The sequence below is a fragment of the Heptranchias perlo genome, unplaced genomic scaffold (genome assembly GCF_035084215.1).
Source record: "Heptranchias perlo isolate sHepPer1 unplaced genomic scaffold, sHepPer1.hap1 HAP1_SCAFFOLD_47, whole genome shotgun sequence".
In the NCBI taxonomy this organism is placed as follows: Eukaryota; Metazoa; Chordata; class Chondrichthyes; order Hexanchiformes; family Hexanchidae; genus Heptranchias; species Heptranchias perlo.
In genome coordinates, this window is record NW_027139484.1 from 1,897,069 (window position 1) to 1,914,771 (window position 17,703).

A 17,703-nucleotide genomic window follows, 5' to 3' on the forward strand; every position below is an offset into this window, starting at 1 on the left:
GGCCAAAGTTTCATGTTGCAGCCACAGAAATGTAGTTGTCCATTATCAGTGTTACTTTTCCAGAAATAAAGGAAGGAACATTGTTTGTGGAAACATGGAAACGGTCTGATCTCGCTCACAGCATCGATATCACCGCCAACCAGCTCTCCTGCAACCGGCGCGCTAATCGCTGCTTTGTCTGTTACTTATTAGCACTGCGGGAGAGCCTTCGTCACACGGATTGCAGCGGTTCAACAAGGCGGCTCACCACCACCTTCTCAAGGGTAATTAGGGATGGGCAATAAATACCGGCCTCGCCAGCGACACCCACATCCCATTCACGAATAAAAAAAAATATTAATTTCAGATTCTGCATCAGTTTGAGGTGCTGTATTGGATTAAGCTGTTGTATTTGTTTGAGGTACTTTATTGCTTTGAGATACTGTATTAGATTGAGATGCTGTATTAGTTTGAGGTATTAATTTATGTTTCAGGTTCTGTATCGGTTTGAGGTACTGTATTAGTTTAAGGTGTTGTATTTGATTGAGGTACTGTATTAATTTGAGGTTCTTTAATAGTTTGAGATGATGTATTAGCTTGAGGTATCATATTAGTTTCAGATTCTCTATCCGTTTCAGGTATTGTATTAGCTTGAGGTACCGTATTAGTTTGAGGTACTCTTTTAATTTGAGAAGCTCTATCAGTTTGAAGTGTTATATTAGTTTGGGGTATCTGTATTGTAAGGAAAGAGTTAGTCTTTATATTGAATTAATATTAACCTTTACCATTTGCCTCTTAAGTAAGGAAGTATAAATCTCTGTTGGGAGAATGAAACTACAATCATCAGACAGATTTGCTTCATTTTATATGCATGCATATGTTTAATATAGAGACGAGTAGATTCTGAAGTCCAGAAACTCTTGGATCGGAGCTGATATCATAATACTCATAAGTTTAATTATCCTTTTGATATAAACAATTCTCTGACAATCATAACAAGGCCTTTAAATCAGTCAGAGCTGGTGTGTATGTGTGTCAGACAGCATTGTGTGCTATTCGTCTTACCAGCTTCACAGGGAAGCAGGAGAGGTGTGAGATATGTATGATAGCTACGTATCATTCCAAGCTGACGAAGCGGGAAAGGGCTGTACTGGTGAGAGACAAACACCATTCTGCTCTCTGGTCAATGGGCAAGGCCATATGTTTTAACTAACAAGTTCCAAAGTTATAGTTATAATTAATGCCTAAAGCAGAACACCTGGCTGTGCCGAAGGAGCCTGTTTGCACCACAAGGCTGCATCTAGTGGAGGAGTGTAGTTCGGTGATGAGGGAAGTGATACTCTGATGACACAGAAAATTCTGGAAACCCTCAGCAGGTCAGGCAGCATCTGTGGAGAGAGAAACCGAGTTAATGTTTCAGGTCAATGACCTTTCATCAGAACCACGTTGGGCAGTTGTGTTTGGTAATAGTATGAAACGTTGTAATTGTTTCACTCATGTGGGTTGATTTGAGTACTTTTCTGTCTTTGGAAGTTGAAGAGTAAAATAAGGGCTCGTCCGGGATTTGAACCCGGGACCTCTCACATATTTGGACAGACAACCCCGAAGCGAGAATCATACCCCTAGACCAACGAGCCCGTTGACAAAACCCAACGCATTAAAGAGCCAGCCGTCGTAAAACCCTTTTTGTTGGCTATCCTTGATAAGCAATTATGAGGACAGGTTGCAAAGACCAGACTTGCATTCCCTTGAGTGCAGAATATTAAGGGGTGATCTAATTGAGGTGTTTGGATTATTAAAGGATTTGACAGGGCAGATAGAGACTATTTCCTCTGGTGGGGAGAGTCCAGAACAAGGGGGCATAACCTTAAAATTAGAGCTGGGCCGTTCAGGGTTGATGTCAGGAAGCACTTCTTCACACAAAGGGGAGTGGAATTCTGGAACTCTCTCCCTCAAAAAGCAGTTGAGGCTGGGGGTCAATTGAAAATTTAAAAACTGAGATTGATAGATTTTGGGGCTAATTCGGGAGTTTAATGACTTTGACATTTTTTCCCTGTGACTTGGAGAGTTTCGATCGATGAAATATTCGTGAAAAGAGTCAGTGTGAAGAGAGTCAACAGTTCATGTTTTCCCGAGACACTTCCTTCAGAGCTGAGAACGAAAAGTTTTTCATTTCCACAGTGCAGCAGTTATCATGTTCACCAGTTACACGCAGAAAGTCCCCGATTTGACCTCGGAGGGAAACATTTTGTTGGGACTTGCTCCCAGAAACCTCCAGCGTCGAGCTTCTTCAAGCGTGAAAGGGGCTACAAACCTTTTTAAATTTAACAGCGGCTACACCAGATTCCTGGTACAATAAGCACTAAACACTTTTAAGCAGACTCCTAAAATACAGTATGTAAAACGGGAAGGGATAAAAGTTCATGACATGCAAAATACAAAGATTTATTGACGTTTTAATTGTCACTTGGCAAACAAGTTAGCATTTCCTTCAGTGTGCAACAGAACGTATTAATGGCGATTAAAAAAACATTAAATGTCTCACAGACTTGAATTATTTTTGTGCAATGAACTATTCCCAACCACAAGGGAACACTGCATCAAACATAGAAATTTATGTATATAATAAGTATATATAATATATATATATATATAATCTATGCCATCAGTAGACCTCGTGGTGAAACGGTAACGCGTCTGACTTTGGATTCTGAAGGCTGCGTATTTAAATCATGTCGAAATCACTACTTCTTATACCATTCATATCAGCCTGGATAATTTCGGAATCACTGCTTTTTAATAATAAACGAAACTTTGCTCACTGGTTCATTGTTCATTGCTCCCTGTCATTGATAATTGAAATGAAATATTAATCTAGCTAAGCCGGAGAACAAAATATTAAACAAGCGAAACAAACACTGAGCAAAATTATTTACAATGTTTGGGGGGAAGTGCAGCTGAAAAGCAGAAGATCTGATTGGAATGATCAATGATTGAGCGGAATACATTGCTCGACTTGTTACTCGATTGCCTTCTTGCACAGCACCTCACAAACCCGTGACCTCAACCACCTAGAAGGACAAAGGCAGCAAGTACATGGGAATAACACCACCTGCACGTTCCCCTCCAAGTCACACACCATCCCGACTTGGAAATATATCGGCCGTTCCTTCATCGCCGTTGGATCCTGGAACTCCCTACCGAACAACACTGAGGGAGAACCTTCACCACACGGACTGCAGCGGTTCAAGAAGACGGCTCACCACCACCTTCTCAAGGGCAATTAGGTTTGGGCAATAAATTCTGGCCTTGCCAGCGACACCCACATCCCATGAACGAATAAAAAAAATCTCTGTGCTCCTCCAATTCTGGCCTCTTGCGCATCCCCGATTTAAATCGCTCCACCATTGGCGGCTGTGCCTTCAGCTACCTAAGCTCTGGAAATGCCTCCTTAAACCTCTCCGCCTCTCTCTCCTTTAACACATACCTTAAAACCTACCTCTTCGACTAAGCTTTGGTCACCTGTCCCAATATCTCCTTATGTGGCTTAGTGTCAAATTTTGTTCAATAACGCTCCCGTGAAGCACCTTGTGACGTTTTACTACGTGAAAGGCGCTCGACAAATGCAGGCTGTGTCCTCTGGTTATCGACCCTCCTGCCAATGGAAACAGCTTCTCCCCATCCATTCTATCAAAATCCCCTCATAATTTTGAATACCTCTATTAAATCTCCCCTGAACCTTATTTTGCTCGAAGGAGAAAAATCCCAGCTTCTCCAGTCTCTCCACATAACCCATCCCCGGACACGATGCAAGGCGGAGGGTTGCAACCAGGTTTGCAAATTATTGCCAGTCGGGAGCTGGACAAATCGAAAGGAACCGAAATGACAAACAGCTTTGTGAATCTGTAGAAACGCTTTGGGAAACGGAATTGGAGACGAATAAAAGACTGACCAGACAGGCGGCCAAGACGCAGCTGAGTCGGCATGTCCCCCTGGAACAGTTACTCTGATGTTGTGGGTGAAATTAAGAGGTCGGAGCCATTTAAACCGCTCCCAGTTACTGCAGATCAGGCTTCAAAAACTGAAATCAGCGTCAGGACGCTCAGAATACTTTTTTATTCATTCATGGGATGTGGGCGTCGCTGGCGAGGCCGGCATTTATTGCCCATCCCCAATTGCCCTTGAGAAGGTGGTGGTGAACCGTCTTTTTAAACCGCTGCAGTCCGTGTGGTGAAGGTTCTCCCACAGTGCAACTAACTAACAGACAAAGCACCGGTGGGCGCGCCGGTTGCAGGAGAGCTGGTTGGCGGTGATATCGACGCTGTGAGCGAGACCAGACCGTTCCCATGTTTCCACAAACAATGTCCCATCCTTTATTTCTGGAAAAGTAACACTGATCGTGGTCAATTGCATTTCTGAGGCTGCAACATGTAACTTTGGCTAGGTGACACGCTGCTTTAGTGTATCTTGCAAACAGCCACACCAGATGGTCTCTGTGGCGTAATCGGTTAGCGCGTTCGGCTGTTAACCGAGAGGTTGGTGGTTCGAGCCCACCCAGGGGTGATAGTGCTTCCTTTTACTTCCCACTTTCGGATTCATTGCCTCATTCTGATAGCCCTGAAGCCGGTGCCATGTTTTAATTCCTGATCTGCAGGAACTGGGAGCACTTTAAATGGCTCCGATCTCTTCATCTCATTTCAAGTTTTCGAATGTGTGATTTGGCTGCAAGAAAACATTCTGTGAACAATGTGATCTGAGCATGCCTGATTCGCCATAATTTACACTGCGGTCGGATATCAGGCACATGCAAAAAAAAACAGTGAAATGTTTGTTTCGGCGCGATGCTCTGAGATTCCCTGCCTGACCATCGTCACCGATCCTTCTCTGCAGCCTTCCGAAATACAGCGCAGTAAATGTATCCCTGGGAAATGAGCTCCTGGACAGTAATACGGAAATTAGTTTGGCTGAGGGGTTATATCCCTAACACGAGGTTGGAGGTGTCAGGTTTCCGTAGTGTAGTGGTTATCACGTTCGCCTAACACGCGAAAAGTCCCCGGTTCGAAACCGGGTGGAAATATTTTGAAACCTTGTCCCCATTAAAAATGATTAAATATTGAACGATTCACATTGCTGATTAAATGTGAACAAAGTCCATATCTCCAAGCCCTGTTAATGCAGTCCGCTGAGAGCAGGCGATGAATGCCAGCGTGATATTGGGGGTGAAGGCTGCTTCCAATGCTATCTCATTCCCGGTGGGATCTGGCGGAGATTTGATAAGCCTCATCCATTCAACCAATATATGAAACGGTGTTTGAGAAACATTCAAAAAATATAATAACATCCAGGAGCCTGTCTTCAGAGTGCGTGGCGCAAAGGTCTGACTCCGGATTAAAAGGCTGGTGAACTTGATTCAGCTTTCTGAAATGTACTTGTCCATCCTTCAGAGGTCATGGGAAATATGTTTTTTGCCTTTCGAAAAAAGACGCGAAAGTTAGAGACATGTTTTGTTTTCAACACGGCTGGTGAAATGGCCAGACGATCATAAATTCGCAGTCGCCTTTGAAACATTTAAAGGCGACTACCTAAAAATCACTTCGTGCAAATTTAAAATCACGGTTCCTATTTATTTCGGTCTGAAAGAAATAACGATAAACGTGTCAGTCAGTGCCCGCGGTGAGACGGTGATGAACTTGTTTGTTGCGAAGTTCACCGCTGGGCGAAAGTTGACGCCGTTTCAAGGACGCGAACCCACTCAATGTAAAGGATGAGCTCATAACCAACAGGTCCCGTCAACGTCAAACATCTCCTTTCTTGTTCAATAGAGGGAGCAGAGGCGTGTCCATCATCAGACGCCAGCAACTTTAAGAAATGGAACAGATAAAGGCATAGATGCAAGTTCCAAATCTTTTCAATGTCAAGTTATTTCACTTTATTTGAAGTGCCGTGAGGCTAAAAACGGGTCCGAGATGATTTGCGTTCACTCGTGACTTGTTTTCCAGTGTTTGTCCGTCAGGTTTGCAATTCAATTTGTATTGGATATTGAAGATATTTCAGGATGATTGCACAACATACCATGTGTAAAGCAACCATCTTGATAACTTCAATCATCACACACTCTACATCGACGCTGCAGAGGCCCCAGCACCCCTTTCAATATTGTTTTTCTCAACTCACAGTTTTCAAAAGGGAATTGGATAAACGCTTGGATCAAACTTTTTCAGGGTTATGGGGAAACAGCAGGCGAGTGGGACGAACTGGACAGCTCTTTCAGAGAGCTGGCACTGGCACGATGGGCTGAATGGCGCTATCTTATTCTATGATTCTATTAATAGATCAATTTCCGCCTTTCACTGAGCCTCCCTAAATGGAGCGCAGTAATCGTGTCCCTGTGAAATAAGCTCCTGAACAGTAATACGGAAATTAGCGTGGCTGAGCGGTTTGAAACTCTGGTTAGGCACCTAACAGGAAATTTCCTCTCTAAGATTGATTAGTTTATCAATTATCTCCCCCCTTTCGATCTTAAATGTCTTTACATATCTTTTTGATCTCTTCTTCTACTGTCATGCCCACAATACCAGTCTCCCTGGTAAATACTGAAGCAAAGTGATTGTTTAATATTTCTGCCATTTCGCTGTCATTGCCTGTGAGTTTGTCGTGTGTCTCCCTTAGTGGCCCTATTATCATAGAATCATAGAAGTTACAACATGGAAACAGGCCCTTCGGCCCAACATGTCCATGTCGCCCAGTTTATACCACTAAGCTAGTCCCAATTGCCTGCACTTGGCCCATATCCCTCTATACCCATCTTACCCATGTAACTGTTCAAATGCTTTTTAAAAGACAAAATTGTACCCGCCTCTACTACTGCCTCTGGCAGCTCGTTCCAGACACTCACCACCCTTTGAGTGAAAAAATTGCCCCTCTGGACCCTTTTGTATCTCTCCCCTCTCACCTTAAATCTATGCCCCCTCGTTATAGACTCCCCTTAAGAGACATGTTTTGTTTTCAACACGGCTGGTGAAATGGCCAGACGATCATAAATTCGCAGTCGCCTTTGAAACATTTAAAGGCGACTACCTAAAAATCACTTCGTGCAAATATTCCTATCCTAAATTTTCTTTGGCTGTTGATGTGTCTCGAATACTTTGCTTTTTTTGATATTCCTTTTTTGCCTTTCCAATAGATCTTCAGACTTCTTTCCCAGTCTTATCACATTCCCCTCTCTCCTTTATTGGCTAGTGTGTGCCCTTTTCTTCAGTTTAAATTTTGCCCTTGTTTCTTTATTCATCCCTGGTGTGTCATTTCTGGCTAGTTTGTTCTTGCTTTTTAGTGGGATATATTTCTCCTGGACTCTATTTATCACCGTTTTAAATGTTTCCCACTGCTGTTCTATTTCTTTGTCCAGGTCATTAATATGTCAAACATATCACCGTTTGAAACTTCTCAAGTCACATTTCCATGAAAAAGCCAGTTGCTTTTGTGGGAGGAGCAAATCAACTTGGTCTAAAAATCAGCTGCAGCCCAATCCACAAATAAAATATTTTCACGACTTCGTAAAAATAAGCAATGTCAGAAGAGATTGCGACCTGAACGCAGCGCCTTCGACCGCTCGGCCATCCTGACGACAAATTTAACGTTTCATTCTGCATCAATTCTGCACCGTTGGCCAGTGAACGCAACATAAAAGTTTTAAATGATACTCGCCCAACGTGGGGCTCGAACCCACGACCCTGAGATTAAGAATCTCATGCTCTACCGACTGAGCTAGCCGGGCCTGATGGCACATCACCGCCTTATCTATTATTGCAGCAAGCAGGAGAAAGACTCCATTTCAAATTATTGGAATCAATTCTGAGTGACAGGATCAACTGTCACTCCGAAAGGCACGGACGAATCAAGGACAGTCAGCATGGATTTTTTAAGTGGAGGTCGTGTCTGACTAACCTGATTGAATTTTTCGAGGAGGTGACAAGGAGGATCGATGAGGGTAGCGCAATTGATGCAGTCGACATGGATTTTCGCAAGGCTTTTGAAAAATTCCCACATGGCAGATTGGTCAAAAAAGTAAAGGCCCATAGGATCCAAGGGAATGTGGCTTATTGGAGCCAAAATTGGCTCAGTGGCAGGAAGCAAAGGGTAATGGTCGACGGGTGTTTTTTGTGGCTGGAAGACTGTTTCCAGTTGGGTGCTGCAGGGCTCCGTACTTGGTCCTATGCTTTTTGTGGTATACATTAACAATTTGGACTTAAACGTCGGGGGCATGATTAAGAAATTTGCCGGTGACACAAAAATTGACCGTGTCGTTGATAGCGAGGAGGAAAACTGTAGACTGTGGGGGTTCAGGCAATTTTCTGATAACAAAGCACTCAATCTATCTCTGAATGAATTTTGAACGAATACGTGTGTTTGACCCAGCACAGGCACGATGGGCCGAATGATCTCCTCTTGTGGACTAACATAATACGATGATACCAAGTGTTGTCAGACAGAAAAGCAACATATTCCAAATAAGAGCAGAGAGAGGAAACTAGTCTAACAGGATAACAGCACGGTGAGATATTGTATTTGAGAAGGATGAGGAGGGTTAGTTTTTCAAGGTGGTAGTCACTTAGGGTATCATTTGTGACTTTGATAAGGACCATTTCATGCTGCGACAGTCTCTGGCACTGTGTGTGAGTGTGGGATTCATTCTGTATCTGTCAGTCTCTGGTACTGTGTGAGTGTGGGATTTATTCTGTATCTGTCAGTCTCTGGTACTGTGTGTGAATGTGGGATTCATTCTGTATCTGTCGGACTCTGGTGCTGTGTGTGAGTGTGGGATTCATTCTGTATTTGTCAGTCTCTGGTACTGTGTGTGAGTGTGGGATTCATTCTGTATCTGTCAGTCTCTGGTACTGTGTGTGAGTGTGGGATTCATTCTGTATCTGTCAGTCTCTGGTACTGTGTGTGAGTGTGGGATTCATTCTGTATCTGTCAGTCTCTGGTACTGTGTGTGAGTGTGGGATTTATTCTGTATCTGTCAGTCTCTGGTACTGTGTGTGAATGTGGGATTCATTCTGTATCTTGTCACTCTCTGAGACTGTGTGTGAGTTTGGAATTGATTCTGTATCTTGTCAGCAGTGTGTGTGAGAGTTTGTGATTAATTCTTTATATAAAACTGTGTGTTAGTGTGGGATTCTTTCGGTATCTGTCAGTCTCTGGTACTCCATGTGACTGTGGGACTCATTCTGTATATACAGTCTCAAGTACTGTATGTGGGAGTTGAATTCATCCTATATATGCAGTTACTCATACTGCATGTGATTGTGGGATTCATTCTGTATATACAGTCTCCAGTACTGTATGTGGGAGTTGAATTCATCCTATATATGCAGTTACTCATACTGCATGTTAGTGTGGGATTCATACTGTACCTGTCAGTCTCTGGCACTGTGTGTGAGTGTGGGATTAACTGTGTGTCTGTCAGTCTCTTGTACTGTATGTGAGTTTGGGATTCGTTCTGCATCTGTGAGAGTTGGAGTCATTCTGTGTCTGTGTGTCTCTGGTACTGTCTCTGAATGTGAGATTCATTCTGTATCTGTACGTAATTATTCTCTCAGATTAAATTATGGTGTTCAATATTGCAGCTTTTATATCTCAATGTTTAAATAGTTTTACTCCTTGTTTAATTGGTAAATATGGACATACTTTCGGATTTGATGCTGGAGGTTTTAACCAGATTATTTGTGCGCTTTTTGGAGTACTATTAAATCTGTATCTCTGTGAGTACTGTTGTGGATGATAATGTATCTTTAAAACTGATAAGGTGACATTTTTGAATTGGTATGTAATGTGTAGATCAGTCTGTAGAAATGGAATTGATACCGTATCTTTCAGTCTAATATTGTATGAGATTTTTGGACTGGTATGTAATGTGTATCTCAGTCTGCACTAATAGAATTGATACTCTATCTTTAAATCTCATTCTACGAGTTCATTCTGAACAGGTATCTAATTTGTCTCTCAGGTTTACTATCTTTCAATATTTCTCAATCTGATACTCTGCCTGAGTTTTGGACTTGTGTGCAATTTGTATCATATGATACACATTTCGAATGGATATTCCATGGATTAAAGTCATGTGTGTGAGAGTTCTGGGCCAGTATTCAATTTGAATCTCGGGGTACATTATTGGGATTCATTCTGTACCTTTGAATCGGGTACCATGTGTGATTTCTATCTGGTATTTAATTCGTAGCTAATGTTGCTCTATTGTGAGATTGACACAGTGCCTTTCACTCTGAGAGTGTGATTTTGGACTGGGATTTTTGTATCTACCTGTCAGCGGGACTGAGTTAGGGGGAAATGGAACAGTGTCTGCCTCACCTACTCTGCTTGACTGTTGGATTGAAAATGTGTCTCTGGAAATTGTGATCATTGTGGGACTGACTACTCCTGCTGTCTGAGACTGTGGAACTGATGACCTGTCTGTGTCTCTGTGCTCTGTGAGTGATAATATACTTACTGTGTGTGAGAAGGAGCTGGCTGTACTGTTCCTTCTGCCTCGGGTGGAGGAAGCATCACATTTATTCTGGATCGTTCAAGGGTTTGCCTGGAGAAAGAAAATGATCTCTTGTTACTCAGGAACAGGTGAGGTAGAAAAGACAGAAGTGATCAGTTTAATATCTCTGTTAATGATCATTTTGAATATCCACAAATGAAATCCAGTGATACAAACAGTGTCAGTGTCTGACTCCACTGCAGTACTGCAGCACTCAGCTTCTGCATACCAGGTGTGTTGGGCTGTTTTACAACAATTTAATAACATCCAGACACGGCCCAACCCCTGCACTGATCCATGAATGGGACGACCCGATGTAGCAGGGACCTTTGTACAGGTCAGGTTTCTAATCCCCTCTCCCATGGGACTAACCGTTCAACGGAAACCAAACAGCCGCTGTTTAAAATGTGTCCTTGACACTTCTCACCTGATGCCTGCAATAGATGCTCTTTGTATAACTCCCCACATCCTTACTGTCCGGCTCTGTTTCCACTCTTCACTATCCAATCACAATAAATAGGGTGAGGCTGGAACTAAACCAGGACCATTCACTCCTGGTTTGGGGAGAGAAAGCAGCAATGATTTTAATAGCAGGTTCCTCCCATTCTCTCTCCTTCCCCTGGACACACCCTGTACACACACAGTCCGAGAATGACCTCTCCCTTCCCCCCTCTCACTCCATGTTCCGGGACCAGTTCCTGATCCACTCCGCCTCTTACAAACAGCCCCCGGACTCCCCCTGACCTTCCCCCGGACTCAATGCCGATGTCTGAGCCCATCCGCGGACACGGTCCCGAAGCGATGAACTGCTGTAACGAGGCTGCTCTTTGCTCCCTTCCCGCGGGGGCCGTGATCTCTCCATTCCCGGCTGCTTCAAACCATCTTCTTCCGCTCACTGAGGGAATGGCGCCCACAATTCCCAATCCAAAAATCGATGGAAACTTTCCCCAATTGGAATTTTTCCGAGTCTGAGCAAAGGAAGTGGGTCTGGGGGAAAGATCAGAGGGAATGGGGTCCACAGGCAGTGCAGGAACAGGCACCAGAATGGGAAACAGATGGGATTCCACCAGTGCCTAACGCTGGAATCCAGACTGACTTTACAATCTCCAACTATTAAACTAGATGTTTCCATCCCTGCTGTTTCTCTCGGGGTCTTTTGATGGTAAAGAGCCTTTCAGAGATAAAGTGAGCGGCTGTGAAATCAGCCAATGGATTCTCTTCATTAATGGCCCCTATAATGTGTGACTGAGAGAGGATTTCTCAAACCAATCCTGGAGAAACATGGGAGGAAAGTGGGAGTCGGTGTATTTGCTGGGACCGTGTAGGGTTAATATCAGGCAGCAACAGTCGCAGATTAATTTAACCGGAGTGAAACTGTAGGTCACTGAGAGTAATATCGAACAGCCCTGAGCTGTAAAACTGCAGATAGTACAACAGGCATTAGAGGGTTAAATGTGACCCATTGTTTCTGTCCCTCTCTGTACTGTCCCTGAGTGTGGGATTAATAGTGTTTCTGACCCTTGCACAATATCAGTGAGAGATGAGATTGCATCTTCTGTCTCTCCAACGCGATCTTTCTGGATAAAACGGCACTTTACCGGTCAGTCTGGAACTAATACTGTTAACGTCTGTCTGTCATTGTGTCTCATCACTCTCTCTGTCTCTCTCACCGTGTCTGCCTCCCTCTCTCTCTCTGGTGCTGTATATGAAGGTGGATACTGCTATTGAGCGTGATTTGGACACAGATAGGAAGTGTAAGACTGATACTGTCTCTCTCTCTCTCTATTGCTGGACATGACAGTGGGATACTGTCTGATATAAAATAGAGAGAATGAGATGTCCGGGCCGGGCCTCACTGTAACTGGGGATGTGTTCGGCTCCAGTCCCAGTTCATGGTCATAATCTTTTCACAGATTCAGGGCGAGAGTCTCTGTGAGACGGTAACACTGGCGGAGAAACTCCGCGTCATAACTCAAACCCCAACACATGAGATTCTCCAAATAAGCTGGAATTAGGTGTTTGTAAAACGCTGAACCGGTCTGGGAGGGGATGTCTGGGGAGATAGAACAGGGAATCAGACTGAAATGGAGGAGCCAAGTAGACTTGTTATTGAATGGACTGTATTTAGGCAGGAATATTAACGATTTCTCACTGTAACGGGGCTTATTTGAAAGCTTCGGGTTTTGGGAATCCTTGAATATGAAGCCCGGGTCTGTCAGGGTTTGTGCGGAGCACTGAGGTTCGGTTCTATTATCGATAAACGGTTTGAAACTGTCGGATGGAGAGAACTGGAGGTGGAGCTGGAAGATCAGAGGCCGATCTCCGCTCTGTCACTCTAACTGTCTCCTCCCCTCCCGATTTCTCTGTTTAATCCCCCATATGGAACCAAAGCGGGTCGGTGGACTCGAAACACGGTTTACTCTTTAACAGGACGAAAGGCGAGTAATGTTCCTGATCTCCTGGGCACCAGGCAATTCACTGTTATTTGTTTCTGTACAGAGTTACATTTCAGTGATTCCCCAGTGAGTTTGATGCGTTATGTAAATAATCCAACAAAATAGAACAGAAATGGAGCGAAGAGCTGAATTCCACAGATGTAGAAAGGTTAGTCGAGCAGTTCTGGTGATTCTTTACGAGCCCAGCATGGCAAGTAGTTTAAATAAATACAAGAAATCTGGTGATGTGTGGGCTAGGGTCTATAAGTCACCGTTTAAAGTACTGGACTGTGGTCACTGCCCCCACTCCAGTCCCATTAATAGCTCATCTCGTCCACAACGAGACAAAATCAGCTTAAAGCCACACTGGTAGCATGATATCAGCGTCTCCCTTCAGACAGTAACCAGCCCTTTCACAGATACAGAGGGTGGCTCTGAAAAGAGCCATTACATCGAGTTACATTGAAACTACAGCACAGAAACAGGCCATTCGCCCCAACTAGTCTATGCCAGCGTTTATGCTGCTCATGAGCCTCCTCCTTCCTTACTTCATCTAACCCTATCGGCATATCCTCCTATACCTTTCTCCCTCATGTGCTGATCTATCTTCCCCTGAAATGCCCCTGTGTTATTTGCCTCAGCTACTCCTCGTAGTTACAAGTTCCACATTCGAACCACTCTCTGGGTAAAGCAATTTCTCATGAATTCCCCATTTGATTTATTAGCGACTATTTTATATTTATTACCTGAAGTTTTGGACTCCCCACAAGTGGAAACATTTTCTCTATATCTATCCTAACAAATCCTATCATTATCTTAAAAACCTCGATCAGATCAACCCTCAGCCTTCTCTTTTCTGGTGAAACGAGACCCAGTCTGTGCAGTCTTTCCTGATAAGAATATCCTCTCATTTCTGGTATCATCCTTGTGAATCTTGTTTGCACCTTCTCCAATGCCCCTATGTCTATAATATGGAGACGAGACCTGTTCGCAGTATTCCAAGTCTGGTCTAAACAAGGTTCCATACAAGTTTAACATAACTTCTTTGCTTTTCAACTTTATCCCTCTAGAAATGAATCCTAGTGTTTGATTCATCTTTTTATGACCTGATTAACCTGGGTCGCTACTTTTAGTAATTTGTGTATCTGCACCACTAGATCCCTTCGCTCCTCTATCCCGTTTAGACTCTTATTATCCAAGCAGTGTGTGACCTCCTGATTCTTCATTCTGCAAGTTTATTAATGTCCTCTTGCATTTTGATGCATTTTTCCTTTGTATTAACTAAATCCCCCAATTTGTTGTCGTCCACAAATTTTGGAATTGTACTTCCGATTCCCGAATCCAAATCGTTAATGTAAATTGTGAAGAACAGTGGTCCCAGCAACTGGAACTCCACTTCCCACCTTTTGCCAGTCTGAGTAGTGACGCTTAACCTCTATTCTCGGCTTTCAGTTTTGTAGCCAACTTACTATCCATTCTGCCAGCTGATCCTGACTCCACGAGCTCTGAACTTAGCCATGAGTCTACAATGTGGTACATTATAGAAGACCTTCGGAAAATCCAAATATATCACCTCTACTGCATTAAACTTGTCTACACTTTCTGTTCCTTCTTCAAAGATTTCAATCAGGTTGGTCCTGTCCTTTGGGTTATCAGATTAAGCCTTGGCCGGTTTACTTGCTCTTGGAGCTCACAATGCTGGTTTTCTTTGGCAGCAGCAAGGCCTGGATATCAGACAACACCCTGAGCGATGGTCACCCGTCCCAGCAGCTTGTTGAGCTCCTCGTCGTTGCGGATGGCCAGCTGCAGGTGTCTGGGGATGATACGCGTCTTCTTGTTTGTCCCGGGCCGCGTGGCCGGCCAGCTCGAGGATTTCAGCCGTCAGATACTCGATGCACAGCGGTCAGATAGACCGGGGCTCCGGCACTCACACGTTCAGCATAGTTCCCCTTTCGCAGGAGCCTGTGAACACGGACAACAGGGAACTGCAGTCCGCCCCGGGATGAGCGAGACTTGGCCTTCGACAGAGCTTTACTGCCGGTTTTTCCTCTTCCAGACATTTCCACAATCTCTCAAACACTTTTACAAAGAATGAAGAAATCCTCCCGCGCTCGCCCTTCTTGTACCTTCTGGAGGAGTACAGTGGGGGCACTTGTGATGGGTCTCTCTCAGAGTGTTTACACTGCCCGCTCGCCCTCACTGATACTCTATCTTTGAACTGCTGTAATATTGACCTTTAGTAATATTGCTGCTCCTCCTCCTTTCCCTATTTCCCTGTCCTTTCTGAAGATCTTATAGACTTGAATATTAAGCTGCCATTCCTGCCCAGTTGGTATTCAGGTCTCTGTAATGATTTGATGGATTTATTTAACTTTACTCAATGGCTGATGTGAGCTGTGGTAAAATGTATTTCCAGCTGGTCAAGTATTGCAGGTATCGACTGTCTCTTCAGTCCGATATCAGGTGAAGAATTACTGGCTGGTGTGGAATTTCCATTGATTGGGAGTTGGCGAAATCTACTGGGCGGAAACAGGAACTGCAACAGAGCGAGGAAGGATCCGTCAGAAACCAGTGAAAATGAAGAACAAAATCCAACAGCCTGCAGTGTCTGTTCAGGATCTGATGTTTGGGAACTATTTTATTGTTGATCATTTTCAGCGATGGTGGTATAGTGGTGAGCATAGCTGCCTTCCAAGCAGTTGACCCGGGTTCGATTCCCGGCCATCGCAATTAAATGTGCTTCTTCCTTTATTTTCATCAGAAACTCTTAAGTTTACAATCGAATTTGATGCAGTTCAGTTGGATATTGTTTCCAAAACATAATCGAGTGTAATTATAGTAAAATGTTATCAACCTTCATTTCTTTTCCCCATCGAAGGAAAAGAGGAAAAACATGCTGGAAATACTGAGTTACCAAGGGTCTAATGAGAGTGAGGAAGGGACATGATCTGTTAGCCTTTATTGGAAGGGTGTTGGAATATAAGAGGAAGGAGGTCTTGCTGCAATTGTAGTATGAGGAAATATTGTGCAAAATTGGCCAATATTGGTTGGAGTTTAGAAGAATGAGAGTTGATCGCATTGAAATGTATAAAATTCTTAGACGGCTTGACAGGGTAGATGCTGAGAGTATGATTTCTCTGGCTGGAGAGTCAAGAACTAGAGCTCATCGTCTCAAGATAAGGGGTCGGCCATTTAGGACCGACATGAGGAAACATTTCTTCACTCAAAGGATTGTGAATCTTTGGAATTCTCTACACCCCAGAGGGCTGTGGATGCTCAGTCGTTGAGTTATATTCAAAGCTGAGATCGATAGATTGTTGGACTCGAGGGGAATCAAGGGATATGGGGATCGGGCAGGAAAGTGGAGTTGAGATCGAAGATCAGCCATGAACTTATTGAATGGCGGAGCAGGCTCGATGGGCCATATGGCCTATTCTGCTGCTATTTCTTATGTTCTTATGTAAAGAGCTTTATTTCCAAGTGTGCTGACGACAATAATTTAGGTAGCACAGTAAATATTGTAGATGGGAGCAGAAATTTGCAAAGGGACATTGATAGATTAAGTGAGTGGGTGAAACTGTGGCAGATGGAGTTCAACGTGGGGAAGTGTGAGGTTATCCCTTTGGACCATAAAACGATAGATCAGTGTATTTTCGAAATGGCAAGAAGCTAGGAACTGTGGGGGAGGATAGAGATTTAGGGGGTCCAATACAGAAATCACTAAAAGTGATCACTAATTCACTAAAACAATGTTAAAATGGAGATTAAATTTTGATCTTTATCTCAAGGGAATTGGAAAAAAAGCAGTGGAATTTATGTCACCGTTATACAGAGCTCTAGTTAGTTAGGCATCATTTAGAGTTCAGTGCTCAGTTCTGGGCACCGCACTCTCTCTAATGGCTTGGAATGAGAAGGGGTTTTTCATTAAAGGAAGCTCACTGAAATACAGGGTTTTTGAAGAGTTATGATCAGAAATGGGAGCGGAGCTCATTTCCTGCTTCACACTGTTACAACACATTGAGGAGAACAGCATCAATGAAGATAAAGGGAATGAAATGAAATGTGTCACACAGTTACATCTCGCTGCTCTGTCTGACATTTTAGTCGCTACTTCCCTGTAGAGGGATTTGAAAATTTGAAGGAAAAGCGTTGGGTGAAAATCCTTTTGCTTTGGGAAATCCTGAATCAATAATGAGGCTAAACTTGATGCCTGAGCAAGAAAACGAGCCGGTACGACTCACCTGTGAACACATTGAAAACACGCCACAAGTCATTCAGATTGTCATCTTTTTGGATCAGTGCTTTCAAAGAATATCCTCTGTTATGATTCGTGTTCTGTTGTTGCTGCCGTTCACAACAACCTACCTGTGCGAAATGGGATTTTCGACTTTGACAAGGTTAAAAACAAGAGAAAGAAACTCAACAGCGCACCTGAGATGCGTGAAGCACTTTCATCCTGTGATCCAGATTGGAACGAGATCATGACCAACAGACAGACCCACCCCTCACATTGAGGAAGTGAAACTCAACCTGATCTTCTTTTACTGTATTTATACTGTATTTAAAATGTTTTTCAAGCAACGTCGATGTCTAATTTTAATTATTACTTGAAGTGAATTGAAGAGCGAGCATGGACTCACCTTTATTGGGATTTGATGAAAACTCCAGTCTGAAGTTATTATTGTTTGGGGTCCCTGGGGGAAGTGTTTTTCTTCCATTGTGTCACGAGAAAAATAGTTTGATAAACTC

The 17,703-nt window shown here is 43.5% G+C and overlaps 5 non-coding genes across 5 annotated transcripts; 3 read left to right on the forward strand and 2 right to left on the reverse strand.

Annotated features, from left to right (window-relative positions):
- Positions 1-1,528: 1,528 nt before the first annotated feature.
- trnap-cgg (transfer RNA proline (anticodon CGG)) lies at positions 1,529-1,616 on the reverse strand. Its single transcript is given in 2 exon segments — positions 1,529-1,564; positions 1,581-1,616. It is a non-coding gene; the product is annotated as a tRNA-Pro (tRNA).
- Positions 1,617-4,468: 2,852 nt separating this feature from the next.
- Positions 4,469-4,542, forward strand: trnan-guu (transfer RNA asparagine (anticodon GUU)). The gene has a single exon. It is a non-coding gene; the product is annotated as a tRNA-Asn (tRNA).
- Positions 4,543-4,983: 441 nt separating this feature from the next.
- Positions 4,984-5,056, forward strand: trnav-aac (transfer RNA valine (anticodon AAC)). Its single transcript has one exon. It is a non-coding gene; the product is annotated as a tRNA-Val (tRNA).
- A 2,624-nt stretch (positions 5,057-7,680) lies between these two features.
- trnak-cuu (transfer RNA lysine (anticodon CUU)) lies at positions 7,681-7,753 on the reverse strand. The gene has a single exon. It is a non-coding gene; the product is annotated as a tRNA-Lys (tRNA).
- A 7,858-nt stretch (positions 7,754-15,611) lies between these two features.
- trnag-ucc (transfer RNA glycine (anticodon UCC)) lies at positions 15,612-15,683 on the forward strand. The gene has a single exon. It is a non-coding gene; the product is annotated as a tRNA-Gly (tRNA).
- Positions 15,684-17,703: the final 2,020 nt, after the last annotated feature.